We start from the raw sequence: 18,205 nt of genomic DNA, 5'->3' as shown, positions 1-18,205 counted from the left end.
AACTAGGAAATTTCTGAGAATGTTCCACATTTGAAGTGAGAGGAGTAAAATAAACACTCATCACTTGCTAATGTAACTAAGTTGCCCCCCTTTTACAAGTCAGAATTTCCACATTCAGATGAAAATCTAAGTTCTGAGAACTTATTTCAGAATTTTCCCTATATCTAGGAGTAATTACACTTGGGATTTGCCTTGGTAGCACTGAGGCTAATCCTTTGGAATGGATGCGGTGTCCCCAGATCTGGATTTAACTCAGTAATCCAATTCCACTAACTTTTCTCATGTGATTTTGTCTGCTGTAGTTGAAACACTGTGCTTGTATTTCAGTGCAGGTGGGAAAGACAGCATCTAATGCAGTGCCTGCTTGCCCAGTGTCCTTGTCTACAGACTATAGTGTGCACACAACATGAGGCAAGTTTGCTTATCAGAGTGCACAAAATTGTACCTGCCAAGCTCAGAGATCTCTTAGAAGTACTTTTAATATGAGTTTTAAAATCATCCTGTAATCACTGGGAGAAGCGGGCTGATATGCAGCAGTGATGGCCACTTGCCTAGAATATCAGTTCCTCTTCAAAAACTTTTGTATGCCAGCTATGAACTTATAAACAGTTATTTTCTTTATTCATTGTCTGCTTATTGGTGTCATGCCCTCGTGATGACTCCTGCTAAAAGGGGTGACATAAGGTAGCTCAGAATAAAGTTTTTGTGCGCAAACAGGGCTCATCTGTGTGTCCATGCACACATTTTTTAATTGCTTCTTTGAAGCTGTCAATTCAGAGGCAGTAACCAAGCATCTAGGAAGTATAAAAACAACAAAGAAGTGTTCAGATATTTCTCATGAAGCAGATTTTTGAGTTAGTTCTCATTCTTTTTTGCTCCCGCTTAAACTGAATTTAGCTCTTCTGATCAGAGCCAAAATGACAGCTTTGAATACTAATGTAATCTGCTTGCTCATGGAAGAATTACAGCAGGGAGAGCCACAGGACAGCTTTCCTCACCCACAGGAGCTAGCAGAGGTTAGTTCATCCCCACAGTCCAGCAAGCTTATGCGACACTCAACAGAGCTGCCTGATGCTGTGACTTGCTCTGAGTGGGAACTGACCTGAGAGAACGGAATCCTTTCATAACAGTCAGCACATAGTCAGTGTGGAAGTGGCACTCAGGGTATTATTGCTGAGAGATATCTGCACCCTAGGGAGAGACAGTTCTTCAAAGTTATCTATGTCATGATCAGTGGAAATCAAAAAGCCAACAAAATGTGTGCTTTTGTCAGGAAGAGTGTGGAGAGTAAGACAGAAGGCATTATTTGCATTGGTACATAAGGCCTTGGTGCATCTCTGACATAGATGTTGTGTGCAGTTCTGCTTTCTCCATCTCAAGAACACAGTGGAGTCAGAGAAGAGACATTGAAATGATTGTGGTTGCGGAGCAGCTGTATAATTGAAACGAGTAAAAGGCAAAAACACTGAAGTTTGGAGGGAAGGCTGAGGAAAGCATGCTTGGGGGGTTTAGAAAGTCATGAAAATGGCAGATAAGGTGAATGTAGAACTGTTATCCACCAACCCCTGCAGTTCTAGAACCAGGGGGAACTCGTTGAAACTAGTAGGAAAAGATTTAAAACAGATACAGTGCTTACACAATGGAGACTGAACTTCTGGGATTTGTTGCCACAGGAGGCTGTGGGGCAGACAGTATCAGCAGACTCAAAAAGGTCCATAAATAACTACCAGAGGGAATAGGCAGGGACATATCCTTTAACATCCTTAATACAACAATTGCAGATGCTGGGGAGTTTGAAGGGAAAGACCCACAGAAAGTGGCCAGGCTCACATTCTCTCTGCTCAGAGCATTTGTTGTTGTTGTGAGAAAAAAAGGGTTAGATGGACTACTGGCAGGACCATGCAAAAAGCTTCCTCATGTGGCACTGAGGCTCCTGTCTCCATGCCATGGAGAAGAACACTTCTGAAGGTGATTCAGAGCAGAGTCTACCTTTTCCTGCCCTGAATCATTTGTCAGAAAAGCCTATCTCTCACCATCAGTTTCACAGGAAATTTGCCCTAGACAAAAGTTAGTCCTGTGAATAACCATCTTAGTCACAACTGACACAGGTTGGATTTCAATCTGGAACTGAAAAAACTGTCATACACCAAACAGCAGTTCTTCCACACACCCCCACCTCTGGTCAGCTTGTTGGTGGCTTTTAAGAGGAAAAATAGTATTAGAGTTCAGCACTATTAGAAAGATTATTGGTTAACTGTGATCACATGCAATTGGAAGGATTTCCTCAGCCAGTGATGCTGAAACAGTACGTCAAACTCTGGTTAAGATGAAAAGTTAAAAAAACATCTTTTGTATATGTTAGACTGCTTTCTCACAGTCTCAAAGCTGAATCACTAGGAAAGACTGCTTCTGCTGTCTAGCTGTGAAGCTGTTCTGAGCTGCCCAGGTATGGTTAGATGTCTCAGTGTTTGTGGGAAGCCTGCTGCATGTCACCATCTGGAAAGAGAAACAGGAGGTGAGGCTGGAATTGCAGTAGGACATCTGACTCAGAAAAGGGGGGTGAAAGTCAGGAGGTGAGTGTTCCACATGAAGCCATCTCAGTAGCTTCCTTTGACAAGTCTATCTCATAGAAATGAAATACCTGTTTGTACGACAGTTTGGTATTTCGTTACAAAATATCCAAATAGAATAAGCAGTATTTCATTTAAAAAAATCCACGTAGAATAAGCTGCTTCTGCAAGCAAATACAGACATTTCTAATATTACTGGAGTTGGAGACACTGGGAGTCAATAGCTGAAAATCTGATACCTCCAGGAAAAGAAAAGTTCCCAAGAATATTCTGGGACTCAAAAACAGACTAAAATACAGTAATAAGTGCACAAAACTTAAATTTGTCTTTTAAAATGTGTTTGAACTTCAAAGTATCGGGGGTCTCTGGTAGCATGCATTCCTGGTATTCAGATACTACGCAATAGGTAAAAATCTTTTCAGAAATCTATTGATTAATTTCCAGTGTAGGTAAGTGTTGAAATTAGTATTTGTTGTCTTTCTATTTTAACTTGGAAGATACAAAGTGGAAGTTTGCTCATAGTGCTTGATTGGCTGCCCAGGGCTTCCAAAGAAATCCATACTTGGAAGGATGGGAATGGGAACCTGCCATGGTTTCCGAGCTTTTCTTCCTGCTGGCTAAAATATGGCTTAGGAACTGAAAAACCACTCTGTGCTGGGCAAAACCTCCAAGAGAAACCGTTTAGAATATGGTTAACTGTTATATGATAGAACATTTCTGGAGCCTGGAGAAGAGAAGCCTTCATGGTAGCATGGTCTGTGGTTACAGGACAAGGGAAAATGGTTTCAAACTAAAAGAGAGGAGGTAGGGTATAAGGAAGAAGTTTTTATAATAAGGGTGGTGAGGCATTGGCACTGGTTGCCCAGAGGGGCAGTGGTGGATGCTCCATCTCTGGAGATGCTCAACGTTAGGCTGAAGGTGGTTCAGTACACCTGTCTGAGCTGCAGGTGTCCATGTCCATTGCAGGGGAGTTGGACTAGATGGTCTTTAAGGGTCCCTTCTAACTCAAACAGTTCTATGATTTCAATATCTATATACTTTGTATCTCAGTTTCTGGCTGAGCCTGCACATATTACTACTGGGACCATTATTCACTGATTAGAAAATTCCTTTTGTTTCTCTCACAAGATGTCTGTGTGAAAATGTGAAGCGTGGTGTTATTAGTGTTTGAACTTGGCTTGCACACTCCTTTGTTTTGTTTTTGTTTTTGGTTTTGGTTTTTTGTTCAGAAAGGGCATTGGAATAGTATCAGCTCAGGGAGGTTTTAGCAATATGTTGTCAAACCTCTGGCTCCTGTTTGGAACTGTTTTCTTAGTGCATGCAACACAGAAGTTGAAAGCAGTGTCATATGCTTTTTTGATTGTCAGTGCAAATGCTGTTCACCTCATGTGAAAAAGTTAACATGATACAGAGTCCAAAGTATCTGACCTTCTCTCAGAGTACTTGACAGTTACATTCAGGGCTGAACAATGCAAGTGCTGTTACTTTACAGGGGTAAAAATTCAATTTACACTGGCAGTGCTTTCACAAGAGTATTTCAGTTCAGTTAGTAAATATTTCCAGGTGGCCAGGTCTAATTTTAGGGAGGGCAAATTTACAAAGGTTAAGTGGCAGGCAGGGTTCCTATAAGTCTCTATCAGTTTGGAAAAAGAAAATGTAATTAAACACAGCACTCTTCACAAGATTAACTTGATGCTCCGAATTCTACATTTCACATCTAAACTTTTTATGCTGTTACTGTTAAAATCCATGCTCCAAGGATACATAAGTTCCTCTTATAATGATATTCTGGAATTAGTAACTAAGAAAAAAGTTACTGTATATCAACAGAAGAGGCAGAAAAGGGAAACTGTGCATACAGATTTATTTTGGAAAGGCAGAGGGGTAGTTTTTGCCTGGTTTTGAGTTTGCTTGTGAGTACAGCTAACGAACAGAGAAAGTTAAGAGCTTGTTGCAGGCCAGCCAAAAACATTTTCACCTGTAAAATAAAGCAGAAAATCAAAATGGTGGTTGCTATTGCAAAGCTCCACCAGAAGCCTCCTTTCAGTTCCAAGGGCTCTTTGTACCCTGGGATGCTGTTAGCCCCTTGTTAGTCACTGCTAGCAAAAAAACTCAACGACACACAACTAAGTTTGGTCAGTTTGCTCAGCTGCTGCTGATGTCACTCCTTGCCCACTAAGAGTAAGTTACTGTAATAATCCTCCCTGTTTATTAATCATAGCTGTGGAGAAAGCAAAATTTGGCTGACATCACTTCTCAGGAGAACTGGCTAATTCATGCTCAGCTTTAGTCAGCTTTGCTATAGCATCTATTGCATGTCATATGAAAATAATTACTACCTCACACTTTCCATGTCTGACCAATCATCCTCTTTTTTTCCTCTTTATGAGGTTACAGACCTTTGCCTATTTCAAACACCTGCTGAAGGTGTAATCTATTTAGAGATGAAGGAAAACTTTTAACTGGAAGCTGGGACATTCCAGGAGATCCTCATAGTATGACGACACTTGCCTTATAAAACATTAGTGATATATATCATAGTGAAAACATCATCTTCCAAAATATATTTAAATGCTTCAGACATAGGCCATCATACTCTGAATTCAGTGTTGGTACATTACACCAGGCAATTTCTGCTCAGCTTTTGCTTCAAATAGTATGAAATGCCTAGTAAATAGGGAGGTTGGTGGCCCTGCCTGGCAGGGGGGTTGGAGATTCAGGATCCTTGAGGTCCCTTCCAACCGGGGCCATTCTGTGAAATGTTTGCCTGCCTGTCTATGTATCTTTACAAGAAGGCTGATAAGCCAGATTTCAAGGGTAATTTCTTCATTGTTGATTTTCTGAAGGATATTTAATTAGTGATTTGCTAAGAAGCCAATGTCTTTCTGGTCTTGTTGACCTTGCTGTACACCACCAAGATGGAGGAAGAGATAGAGTCTATCCTTGGCTTTTAACTCCATATTTCAGTGATTTGGAGGATGAAATATACCTTCCTGCTTCAGAAGTTCAGCAGGGAAGTTCTTAGCCAGAAAGGGAGAGTTATTTCACTACGGCAAGTGACTCTTTCTCACTGGGGAAGGAAATACAGATAAGACATTGAGTTAAACAACTGTCATCTGTTACAGGTCAGGAAAAAAGGCAAAAAGGAACACTCATTTTTATTTCAACAAGTCACTTTCCTCTCCTGAACCTTTCAGTGCTTCAGCTTTTGTGAAATAGCCATGGTGATGGTCTGTTTGCTTTCCAAGCACTGGAAACTTCTTTACACCAAAATAATTGCAGAACAGATTCAAACTTATATGATACAGTTTCATCTCTTACATGATAAAAGATGCAGGATTTCAGTCACTGATACCTGTGTTCCCATCTTTCCAATGAGACTTTTACAAATACGTCCACTCATTTAGAAGGATCCTAAGGACCAGGTTCAACAGCATAAACAAGTTCCTCAATTCTCATGAGACTTACGTGTTGAATCTGATTAAAATAAATGGATAACCAGGCAGTTTTCTTGGTAAATTACTTGGCCTTACTTTATTTTATAATGCACCTCAGGCCCAAATTAAATTTAGCTAATGTCAACTTCCAGGCACTGTATGTTTTCATGGATTTGTCTTCTTATTAGGGATGTCATTACTGTCTGATACCTGTTCTTCCTGTAGGGATTGGGAAGCCATCATTAAAGTAGCATCTTAATATTCTCTTTGGAAGGTTTATAAGTTTGAGCTTCTTAAGATTATTACTGATTTTAAAATGTCATTCTTGTATTTTTTCCTGAAACTTTTCTGATTCCACGTTCTTGCTTCAAAAATTCTTCTTTTTTTTTTTTCTTTTTTTTTCTTTCTTTCTTTTTTTTTAATGTGTGTGTGTAGTGCCATAGATTGAGGAAACATTGGTTTCTTACTGCTTTGCAGAACAATATAAAATGCTTTGCTCATTTCCTCTATTTACTGTAACCTCTTAATTTGTTCCACTGCAGTGAAATGCCACATCCTGTGAGTATGGCATGTATTCTTTGTTGAAAGCTGTACAGCATTGCTCTCCACAGTACTAAGAAGTACCTAAGACACCTGTTACGTGCTTTAACAGAACACAGGAAGCTGTGCCAGCCTGTAGGATGGGTCACTTGCATCACTGAACGCTCTAAGTGATCTGCTGTTATTGTTCTTTACTGTGTCATCAAGCTTCCATTACTTCTAGCTGTGGCCAGTAGTAATTTCATTTTTATATTCCATATTACATATCCGAATCACTATACTGAATAACACTGAGACTCCCAGAGATCCAGTGAAATTGAAATGAAATGCCCTACTCTGCGCAATTTCTCATGAATAGTTGTGTTTATCAACCATGTGTGTGTGTGTTTTGATGTTGTTTTCACTTTTTAACTTAAGAAATCTGGAATTGGTTATTTTGCCTTGTGCAGTGTCAAAGCATTCAGTCTGCAATGACAGTTTTCATCCCATGTTCCTGTTTGAATCTGTGGAAAATCTAGGCAGATCCTTAAGAAGCAGACAAGCTACAATGAATCTATAACTGAATTTTATCTTTATTTTACAAATACTAAAAGCCAACATTAAGTGATAAATGGAGCACTGGATCCAACTCCTTTAAAACTGCTGAGAAGATAATGCATTTGACTAGAAATGTTTAACACAAATAGACTGCAGAGAACAACTTCCGTAGTTATCGCTGAAATAGAAAGTTGTCCATTATGAAATATGCATGCAGTCTCCCATTTTCTTTTTACAGAAAAATAAAGGACAGAAATATTTGTCATACACATTTGCCCTTTTGTTATTGCTGACAGAAAAAATTCTTAACAGAATTTGAACTGATGTATTGCAGGTGTTCCATTTTTGCCTGATGTACATACTACTTAGGACGAGAAGCATATATTTTTGCAATTAACACCTATTGATCATGATGTTTCATTAATATTTTTATCTCTATCAATTATTTACATTTATTTTTTTCTAATTTATTTTCATGGAAATAGCATGCTACTTTATATTTCAACAGAACATATCAGGTTTTAATAGATAATTAGGGCTTCTTGGTGGGAGTGAAAGTTAGGACTAAAGAACACATTCAAAATACAGCAATTTAGAGGAATGCACATAACTATAGATAAGGGTCACTTAATATCATGTCAAGCATCTCATACCTAATCTACAGTCTGTTTGGGTTAACCACAGGCTGCCATAATGTTTAAATGTTAATATTATTCAAGGCTATCTGAATGATAATCAGCATCATGTTATTTGCCATTTACATAGGAATTTGCCTAATATTCTAGTCCAGTTTGTCTACATACACTTTAACCTTTAAAAAGAAATTGTCCATTTCAAGTTTGGACTGTGTTACGGGAAGAATGAAGGTTGCTTGCACGGCTCTTGCGTTAATATGTATTGTTCTTCATGTAACGGGAATTTTGGTCTCCAGGCCAATCATGTGACATTTTAATGAATGTCAAATTCACAGCCATGAAATAAATAAATAATTAACCTCTTAGGAATTACAAAATTATGTGTCCATTTCAAATCTCAGCAAGATTTGAAGATAGTTGCAGAAGCTCAGAAGATAATTGCATAGCTTAGAATTTGGCTTGAACTTCTTAACATGCTTGTTAATAAAATTCAGTGTGCTTAGATTTCATCACTTGCCTCTCCTGTGTTTACATTGTTTCATATGATTATATACTGGAACATGTGTTGGTATAATATTGCAAAATATAATGGACCTCTAAAGAACATTATCTTGCTTAAGCTGTAAATATATATACATACTTTCTAGAATTTGCTTAAGTATGTGAATTTATTCATCTTGGTAGATGAGGCAGTTTTGATTTCTTTGTTTCATTTAGCCACCTTGTATAATTACCGATGATCAAGTCTGCCTTTTTAATTAAGGTGCACCAGGCTAGTATAGCAGCCATCAGATTGTATGGTGTCTTGTTGAACATTCTCTATAGTCACACGTTTGTTAAGAGAGTCCCTTTGCCTGGGACTTTGTGTCTCCTGTTGGTTTCATCCTGTGACATCCAGTTTTAGGACACTTTCAAGGGAGCAGTCCTTGTGGAGTATCTCCACCTGAGACCCTTCTTTGAAACCGGGTTGCTGCTCTCCTTGACACAGGTGAAGGAAGTCTATCAGTACTGTGTCTATCAGTACTGGTACTAAAGTGCAGGCTGCCACTTTAGGTCTCTGGGATGAACCAGCTGTGGTCAGATGTCCCGCTTTTCCATTCCAGTGGCAGTATGCACATTGCCTTTCAATGTGGCGTGCTTCATACTGAGCAAGAAATGAATGGCTCCTCTATCTGTTATTCTGACTGTTTCATTTCTCTCTCTTTCAGGGCAGAGTTCTCTTAACTCTGTGCACTTGCACTGCTTGCTAAACATGTTATCATTTCTGCTCAGCATCTTTGTTCTTGAATATTTCTTCATAGTAAGTTCTAAAGTTTCTTCTGATGACAGCACAAATTGCTTGTAATAAAAATATAATTAAAAAATAAAATAAAAATATTGTGGCCATTATCTCTGGTTTTTGTAGATGCCTTTCAAAGGATTTTTTTTTCCCCTAGTTTTTAGTGTCTTTTTTTCAGTCCTAATTACTCATAGGTCCCATTTTCTCACATCTTTGTATCATATTCTCTTGGAGTTCCTGAAAACATTCAGTAAGAGGTCTTACTCTCCAGCTTTTGTTGAGAAATGAGCTTTGGTTGGAGAGCGAAGTTATACTCCTTAGAGAGGGAAAGATTTGGAAATAATAGAAGCTCCCAGTACTTTGTTCTGGGACATCACTGATCCTTAGAGTTCCTAGCAATTTATTTTGTAGCATCATAACAAATGTTTTACTTAAACTCAAATTGTCTTATCCTTCTTAGGAAAATGGTGTAAATATGAAACAAAGATATGTAGGTATTCTGGCACAAAGTACCTCCAACATAACCCCGTGTGCTTTTACCTGTTTCCTACCCAAATGCATGTAGCTGTGTAATCTCAATTGTTCCTTTTTCAAAGTACTCTTGAGACCAGCCAGAAGCCTTTTTTCTTTTCTTTTTTGCCTGAATCATAGTTGCTTCCATTATTTATGGCTAACATATTCAAAAATTGTCAGTAATTCAGTGTTCTCACAGCCTGATAGATTCACTAACAGATTGGTACCAGGCTTACTATTTAATGAGACAATTCTATAAAATCTATGGCAGCTACCATATGATTAGAGCATGTTTAGCAATTTTAGTTTTCTTTTTATTTCATACGCATCCATTCCATTTCCAACTTTTCCTTTGCATTCACTCTATAACCTTTATTTACTGAGGCAACATTTTCACTTTATTTTGGGGGTTATTTCTCAAGTCCTCTCCCACCCTTCTGCACAACAATAATTCTTGTTGTTTTGTTAATTCTGTTGTACAAAAGTCAGGAAATTCAGTCTGTGTGGCTCAATCAGACTTGTAACAATTTTCACTCTTCTTGGCCTCTGAAATGCAGTTCTACTCATGTATACTTTGTTCATTCTTTATAAATCCATCCCTGCAAAAGCCTACTTTTCTCCTGACATCCTTGTCCACTCAGTTAGATATGGTGCCTTTTTCAGGTGTCTCTTCATATTTTATGGAATCCAAGCCTGCAGTTAAAGAAAAGTAAGTTTTGTGCCCATTGGAGTTCTCAGGTTTGACAGAAGATGTATGGTATGAAAGCCTTCTTTTTTCTTCTTCTTCTTCTTTTTTTTTTTTTTTAAATCCATATCTGCAAGAGAATTAAAAAAAAAAAAAAAAACAAACTGAAAGTTTTTGTTTTAAAAACAAACAAATAAACAAAACATGGATAAAATATACAGTTTTTGGCATTCTCCATTTCAGCCATTTTTTATTTTTTCTACATGTTCATACCAGTATTGTTGATGAATGTCATTTGAAATGTGTCTTAAAATTCTTTTTCGATTGACTGACACTTTTACTAGGACACAAAGTGCTGGTATTTTTCCTGGTTTTGTTTTCCAATACAGAAATTCAGCAAAACTGCCCTACTAATCTTCACTTTAGACAAATGCACACTTTTTCTTGGGGAAAAACAAAAACTAAAGAAAAAATAACCACACACTTTCCTATGATCAACCTTTTCTCATCCAAACAATTTCTCCTAAATTTTATTCCCCAGAGCTACACTACAATGCCGTGTCATATTAAGCCAGTACCTTCTGTCACTTGGCTGTCCCTTTCGCTTGACATAATGCAAGTTCGTTATACACTGCAGTGTTCTGATTCTTAATCATATAAGGTATGAGAAGTGTAGTAATTTGGCATCCGCAGCCCCACCATTCTGCATTGTATCCTGCTAAAGAGATGTGGATGGGTCAGCATTAGATGAAAGGTAATGTAACATGAATGGTGGAGGCCAGAGAAAAATAGGTTCTTTCTCTTGCAAGACAGTGTGTACCTGTATGTCAGCTGCTGCAAGGATTTACACTGATATAGAGGTAATGTATTTGGATGAGAATCAAGACCAAATTTCTAGCTAGTTGTACTCATTTAAGGTTCCCAGCTCAAAGGCAATTTCTATTAATGATCATCTTCAGTCTTTCTGCTTTGGCCAGTTCTAACTTAGAAGTTGCATTCCACTGTACTAACTTTCTATCATAGTTCTACTTGCACAGTCCTCCTCCCAAAGCCCTTCTGCACAGCAAAGGTGCGATGTTTAGAATTTGTCATCCTTCACTTCTGAGCTAAAAGAATCCAAACAGTGTGAAAAAGATTGTGTAGTCAGTGACATGCATTGCATAAGACTCTGTTTCAATTGCAGCTGTAGAGCCCTCAAAACATTCTTAATAACTTTGACTACGAGTTCTTAAAGCCTAATTTTAGTGTAGAGATTTTTAACAGTTGTTTAATTTTATTTTTTTTTAATACTGTAGACAAAAAAAAAAAAAAAAAAAAAAGGCCATTCAAAGTGAAATTTAAAATGTGTCTGTTTTCCATGGGACACGTGACTAACACAGTACAGAAGCTCTTACATATACAGTCAGCACACCTTGCTGGTTGTGAGCATAGCACCTTGTGCAATGTTAAGTCCTTCCAGACATTCTCAATAGAATCTGTAAGCGTCCTGAGAATACTGGCTTAGCAAATGGAGTGCTTATCTTTTTACTACTGTAATTAAAGTTTACCCCTAAATAAAATCAATTTATAGATTTTTGCTTTCTGTCAGACAGTAATTTATATATTGAGACCTAAGACTGATAATCCATAATTTCCACCACTTTGCCATTTCTGATCAGGAAAGTCTTAAGCATGAAGTCACACAGAGGCTAAATTATCTCTGGCCTCATGAGAGGTAGTTCCTCCGGGTCAAGGCTGTGTCTATTACTAAACTGTTTTCTAAAAGCTTGTCAGTATTCCAAGCAAATTGTTTGCTTGTTCTTTGGGGATTTAACCCTGCAAAGTGCTGAGCACTTCAGATAGATACTAAGCACCACCAACTTTCATTTGGCTTAAGATAAAACTGAGGACACTCAATCTATCGTCAAAATGTTTAGTATCTCATAAGATTGAACCTTGACCAACTTTCTTTTTCCCTTTACAGTTCCTAAAGTGTCTTAAATTCAATTACAAAAATTCTGTTGAAGCCCAGGCAGAATGGACACTAATACAGGACACTGTTATTTAAAATTGTCTATCATTGAGTACTCAATTGTTCAACTTAGATTTTAATAACTGTTTCTAAATCAGTAAAAATAAATTATTTATATCTCACTTAATGTAGATGTAATTAAAATGTATTTTGTATGAAAGACAGCGCATGCAGAAATTGTTGGCTCACTCCTATACTCCGGGGGGGAAAAAAAGACATTGGGCTTAGGAGCTCTTATAAAAAGTCTAGTGAGGGCTTAACATTTCTGTGTACTCCTTGAAATCAGAGATAACCAAATGATGAGATAAGTGGATAGCTCTTTTCTTCCTGTTGTTTTTAATTCAGTGAAGGCCTCCCATTGCATATTCCTGTTGAAGTTGATGAATAGCTCGCCTGGGATGCTGTAGGCTCCACTCAATGTATTTATGGAATACCTTCCATTTACAGAGGCCACATATTTCTCTATCAGCCCACGAGGATCAAGGGAAACTAAAAGATGTAGTAAGCTCTTTTTTTTTTTTTTTTTTCCCCCCACTTCTGCACAGTTGTTTTATATTCTGTTTTATGACTGTGGATAACTGAAACACCTCAGATTCATCCTGGCCTTAGTGCCAGAAGATAATAGCACCTCAAACCCCAAAGCCATCCAATAAAAAGGTCCATTAGCCATTACTTTTCCTTTTTAGATTAAGTAGTTACACAGTACAAGGAAAACTTACTCAGAATGAATAGAAGGCTACAGTTCAGACCAGTTCAAAAAACTACAGTATTATTGATGCACTTCATCATCTATAGCTTTAATATAAGCTCAAACGATGCTTGTTTTCTTTACAAGGCCATTGGCAGCAGACCAGTGCTCTGCAAAGACACCCCTAAATCTTTATAGCACAGAATAGGACTATGAGATTTAGCCAGGAGCTGCAATTCTGTGTGGACATCTGTAGTTTTTCCAAACCTGAAATGGCTGAAAAGCAGTGGCTGTATGGTGAAAGTCATCTACAGCTGGTGAGAAGGGGATGTAGGCTGGACATGCTAAACTGAAGGCACTTTCTCTCTCCCTGCCTTCATATTCTCCACTCACCATATGATTGCCCTGGATAGATGCTTATCACCAGAGGCCAAATGACCTTAAGTGATCAGATGCTGTAGACTTTATGCCCACAGAAACATACCTCTCTGGAAACCATCACAAGATCAAACTAAATAGTATTTGCTATTTGTAAAGCTAGAGGAGAAGGGAAAAAAGTTGTCTGTTCTTCACCTAGTAGGTATTCAGTAAACCACAGTAAATGAAAATCAATATACATTTCTTGTAAAAATGTCATCAGCAACTGTCATAACACTGTACTGTCCTGCACAGGAGATGCACAGTGTCTGTCAGCATGTATTCACAAGGAACGATTCTTAGAATGTTTTATGTGGCTTCAGAGTAATTAGTAAATAGTTTGTCTCAGATGATATAATTTAATAGTGGCATGCCATTTTACAGGAGATGTATTCATAACTGTCTGCATACATTGTAATAGAGCTAGCTAACCAAGTACATATAAGTCAGCAGTACTTAGTACTGACTGTTGGAACCTCAGAGTATGTTGCCCAGATTACAGTGTGGTACTATGAATGGGGGAAAATGAAAATGAAATGAATATACACTTCCATCATGAACTCCTCTTCAGCAAGCGAGTGGGAGGCGAATCTGGGTCACATAGTTCAAGCTAAGTGGATTGCAAGGTTTGAGGTAATGAAGAAATCTCCTGGGTCATAGTAATATAAGCTGGTGGCTTTTTTTGTTTTTGCCTTCTTACAGCAAAATTCACACTTTATCTCTTAAAATCATTCTAACCCATTTTCTTGTTCTCAGAAACTGATGGTGCTTGATACTGCATTCCTTTTATGGCACATTACCGTTCTGGATGTTCATTATTAATCATCATCTTTCTTAATTGTGTTACATGCAAACTGTTTTATGGCCTATGGCATGTGGAGATGTTCTATGCACTGTTTGTGATTAAATATCTAATTTATAGTAGCCCACAGTGCTAGGAACAGCTTACAGATGGTTCCAGATGGTCCTTTCCAGTTCTGTGTTCTTCCATTTCTGTTAGAGTTGATGAGTATCGGCAGCAAAAGGTAACTCTCTAACATCTCTTCTGTTGATTAACAATGCTCTTTGATTTCCACTTCCTTTGACAGAAAAGGGGGAAAATATGTTATTTGAAATCAAATGCGGAAATTAAGAGTAAAATACAAAGTCAAAAAGAATTAGTAGGAGAAAGAAGGAAATTATTTTGTCATAGTTGGTTAGAAGTTTCTCACTATTGTACTTTTATCATTTTGATTTGAATAGCAGTACTGTGTTCTGGATACCAGACCAAGAGCTCACCAAACATTTTCAAACATAATCTAAGAACAATATCTTACCTTCTCTCTGGTATTAGTAGATTTAAATTTCATTATCCCATGCACAGGAAAGTGCCAAGATTTTCCAAGATTAAACACACATGCATCAGTATCTGTCTTTATCAGTATCTACAGCTAATTAATGACTTGCATATGAAACATTTCATATCTTGCAAAACAGACACAACATTTTTGTTGCTGCATAAATACTCCACGGTGATGCTTTTACATGCTTTATGTACCACATGCAAATGCTCTGACACAGAGAAATGAAGCAACCTGGTAGGAGGAAGCTTCAGACCAAAGGGGCTCACTGAAACGCAGAAGTGAGAGATCAGATCTGCTCCAGGAAAGATTCTAGACCTTCTCTGCAAAAGGTACCTCATGAATAATTACAACACTAATTGATTATGCTAAATGTACAGTTTGTCCGCATTGGACTGACACACAAAAAATATCCTGGTTAGCAAGGCTAAGGTAATACTGAAGAGTTCATTTCCACATACTACATACCACTGAGTTTTAATTAGTTTTACGTTATGGGGATAAGGATAAAATTAAGCCCATATATGCTTAAGGTTCTCACTTGGGAAAGATAATATGTCTATATTTCTGTGAATATGGTTCTGTAGTTACTACTCTTCATATTAGAACTGGCACACAACAAAACTCTTACTCCAGGATTCGGGAGCTGCAGGGTGGACTTTGGACTCATCTCTTTGGCCCATCTCTGCTCCAAGAGACTGTACGGCTGTGAGTGAACTGTGTTACTTATTCATGTTAGTGCATGTGATCGTTAAGAGTTTGAAGAAGAGCAAAAGAGGCAACAGGACCTATTTTGTGCCATTGCTAGCAGAATTTCCTTTTGTTCAAAACTCTGCTAGTGTCACTCCAGCATATTTAAAGAAAATAATTTCCTAAGTGCCATTATTTACAAGGAAAATCTCTTTCCAGAAGGTTAAGAGCTAGAGCTATCCTTGCAATTTTTCATTTTCCTCTAGGCCACTGTCTCAGAGCTGGTAAAGGCAAATCATGAGACATTTATCTTCTGACACTCCAGCAATAGTGCAGTCAAGTTTAACTGAGTTTTCTCTGAAGAGTGAACATTCTGGGCCAAATTAATGATTCAGACCTGTTTCTCAAAGTATCTTAGGAGAAGTAGATTTGAACTTGTTATACATAAACTTATTTTCAGTGTTTCAGCATGCAAGAGTATTTGGCTGGAGGTAAAGCACTGGATTTTTTTCCCCATTTGAATAAGTCGTGGGGAAAGAAGCTTTAATCTTGCATCTTTTTCTGTCATAGTTTTCATGCACTGATTTTTTATTTTCTTCTCAGTCTGTCAAGGTCTCAAAAGTGACCTTGACAAGTGAAATCTCCCACTTCTTCTGAGTGTGAATAAGCCCAGTTATTTTTATGTTGATGGTTTGTTTTTATTATGGATTTCCTTGAGCCTAAGAATCTTGAAATAGCAGCTTTTATCTCAAGATGTTTAAACTTGATTGAGTCACAATAAGTCTGCAGCTGTCTGGATACGTAGATATGTATCTGTTCTTGGCACTTATGTGGCCATCACTGATGTTGTTTTTAAGCATCTTGCAATCCTTACAGAGCTTTACTCATAGTGTGCATGTCCAGCAGGGAAGCTTTAGCTGCGTTTTGCAGACAAGAGACTGAAGCACAGCACAGGGTGACTGGCCCGTTCAAGGACTCTCGGGAAGTCCAAAGTACAAGCTCACAGCAATGTCCACTAGGTCAAGCGTATGTCTCCTCTCACCATATAATCAGAGCGGTTGCAGGAACAAAGAAAAATGACCTTGCTTATGATATGTTAGCCCACTTTTAAGTTAAGTTTGGCCCCTTGGTGATGACTTAAAAATAAAAAATTTTAAAAATAATAAAAAGAAAAAAAAAGATTAAAAAAAGATTAAACAAGGAGAATGATCTTCTTGCAAAAAAATACACTTCTACAATCAACTTGTTAGCTAAGGGCAATTTCTCTTACCAAGCTGTTTTAAAAGCAGGCTGATTAAACCTCAGGGACTTGAATAAAGCAGTTCTGTATTTACAGTGGTGGAGTGACTGACACAGTAGATCCACATCAGTGAGTGGCTGCAGTTCGAAACAGTGGTAATCTTTCACCTGCAAGAACTGAAAGAAAATTTCTTGGTTCAAATGAGACATATTTCTAGTTGGCTCATCAATCAATGCCATGTTATCCTATGAAATGGATATACACCATCAGTAAAGTTGTTGATGTTTGTATGTGCAGTGAATCTAGGAGAGTGGCCCATATGTAGTCTGATATAATCCATCTGTTTACAAAGTAATTAAAAAAAGGAGAAGGACTGATGAGACAGCAAGGGGTGGAAGACAGTGACCTGCTGGAGCCATCAGCCTGCAGGTCCTGTCACAGCTACCTGAAACCAAATGATTTGGTGAACATGGAGTTACCTGCCTGTATATTTTTCTTCTGTGCTGTGTAATGAAGATAAGGATGCTTTATGCATACTCACATAGCATTTCAATCAAGGAACCCTTTGGTTTAGAAGCAGTTCTGGAAACCACTGCCAGATGCTGTGTGCAGAGCAGGGCCCACTTTGTCGTAAAACCCAGCTTCAGGGGTCGATTTTGCTGCCCAGGGTATAGGCAGCCACTGGAAGGGAAGGAAGTTCTGAACACCAGAGCCCTGCTGTGCCTAAAGGCCTAAGGTTATCCCCCATGCTTCAGCGTTTGGATAGGGGAGGAGGATAAGGGGCCCCTGTGGGGCTGTGTCTTCTGACGTTAGTTTTGCTGTAGGAGTAAGGGGGAAGACAAACAATTGCCTTTGGCAAAGAACAGAAAAGGGGAAGCTTGTACTACCACAGAGCAAAATTACAGCTCTTTGCCCCACAGCCCCCCACCCGCCGACCGCAACAGGCCGCCCCACGCAGGCCCAACGAGCGGGAAGGACCGAGCGTCGGCTCGCCGCCGTTAGCCGGTGCTGGAGCGCCCTCTGCTGGGCTGGGGGCCCCCGCTGCTGAGGAGCGGGGTCGAGCGCCCAGTTCCTGGGTCCGAAGGCACAGACCTTGCCCCGCGTACCGCCCCTCGACTCCCCAAAAATCCTTTTCGCCATGTTGTGCATCACCTGGGGAAGAGGTGGAGTTCACTTGCACATCCTCCACCGCTGGCTCTCTGATGGTGCGTGTTAGTCTGGATTCGCCTCCTCAGTCTTGCTAAATCTCTGTGCCTGCAAGGAACACGTAGTTTGGAACCGTCACTTCTTATCTATTCCAAACACCTGATTCTAACAGTCTGCAGTGTTTCAGAGAGGCCCCACACCAGTTAATAAGAGGAATTTAATTCTGGTTGCATATGTGGAGTATACTTCAAGAGTAGTGTTATAGCTGATTTCTTGGCCAAGAATGAACAGTGTGTGTCTTCTCAGTTTTGACATCATGTTTGTTATAAGAGGATGCATAATGCAGAAGGACATGGTATCTAGAATAAAGATCTTTCATTTTGTCATTCATTTGAATACCTTTCATGAGATTCAATGAGCTGTGGAGCTCATTGAAATTCAATAATCAGGTGGAGACTTTTTTCCTTAAAAACATTC

At 38.7% G+C, this 18,205-nt stretch overlaps 1 long non-coding RNA gene across 2 annotated transcripts; it reads right to left on the bottom strand.

The window, feature by feature from the left end:
- Positions 1-9,882: 9,882 nt before the first annotated feature.
- LOC146761853 (uncharacterized) lies at positions 9,883-17,954 on the bottom strand. 2 transcript variants are annotated; one of them, XR_014942652.1, is made up of 4 exons: positions 17,735-17,954; positions 16,613-16,758; positions 14,262-14,391; positions 9,883-10,326 (listed from the first exon to the last, which is right to left on the bottom strand). It is a non-coding gene; the product is annotated as an uncharacterized LOC146761853 (long non-coding RNA). The 2 variants fall into 2 exon arrangements; XR_014942651.1 differs by lacking the exon at positions 17,735-17,954 and adding an exon at positions 17,124-17,513.
- Between the last annotated feature and the right edge of the window lie 251 nt (positions 17,955-18,205).

This window comes from Coturnix japonica, chromosome 2 (genome assembly GCF_054131305.1).
Source record: "Coturnix japonica strain WE chromosome 2, WE-NBRP24, whole genome shotgun sequence".
Taxonomy (NCBI): domain Eukaryota; kingdom Metazoa; phylum Chordata; class Aves; order Galliformes; family Phasianidae; genus Coturnix; species Coturnix japonica.
The sequence above is the reverse complement of the archived record's forward strand: the minus strand, read 5'-3'. Positions and strand labels throughout refer to the sequence as shown.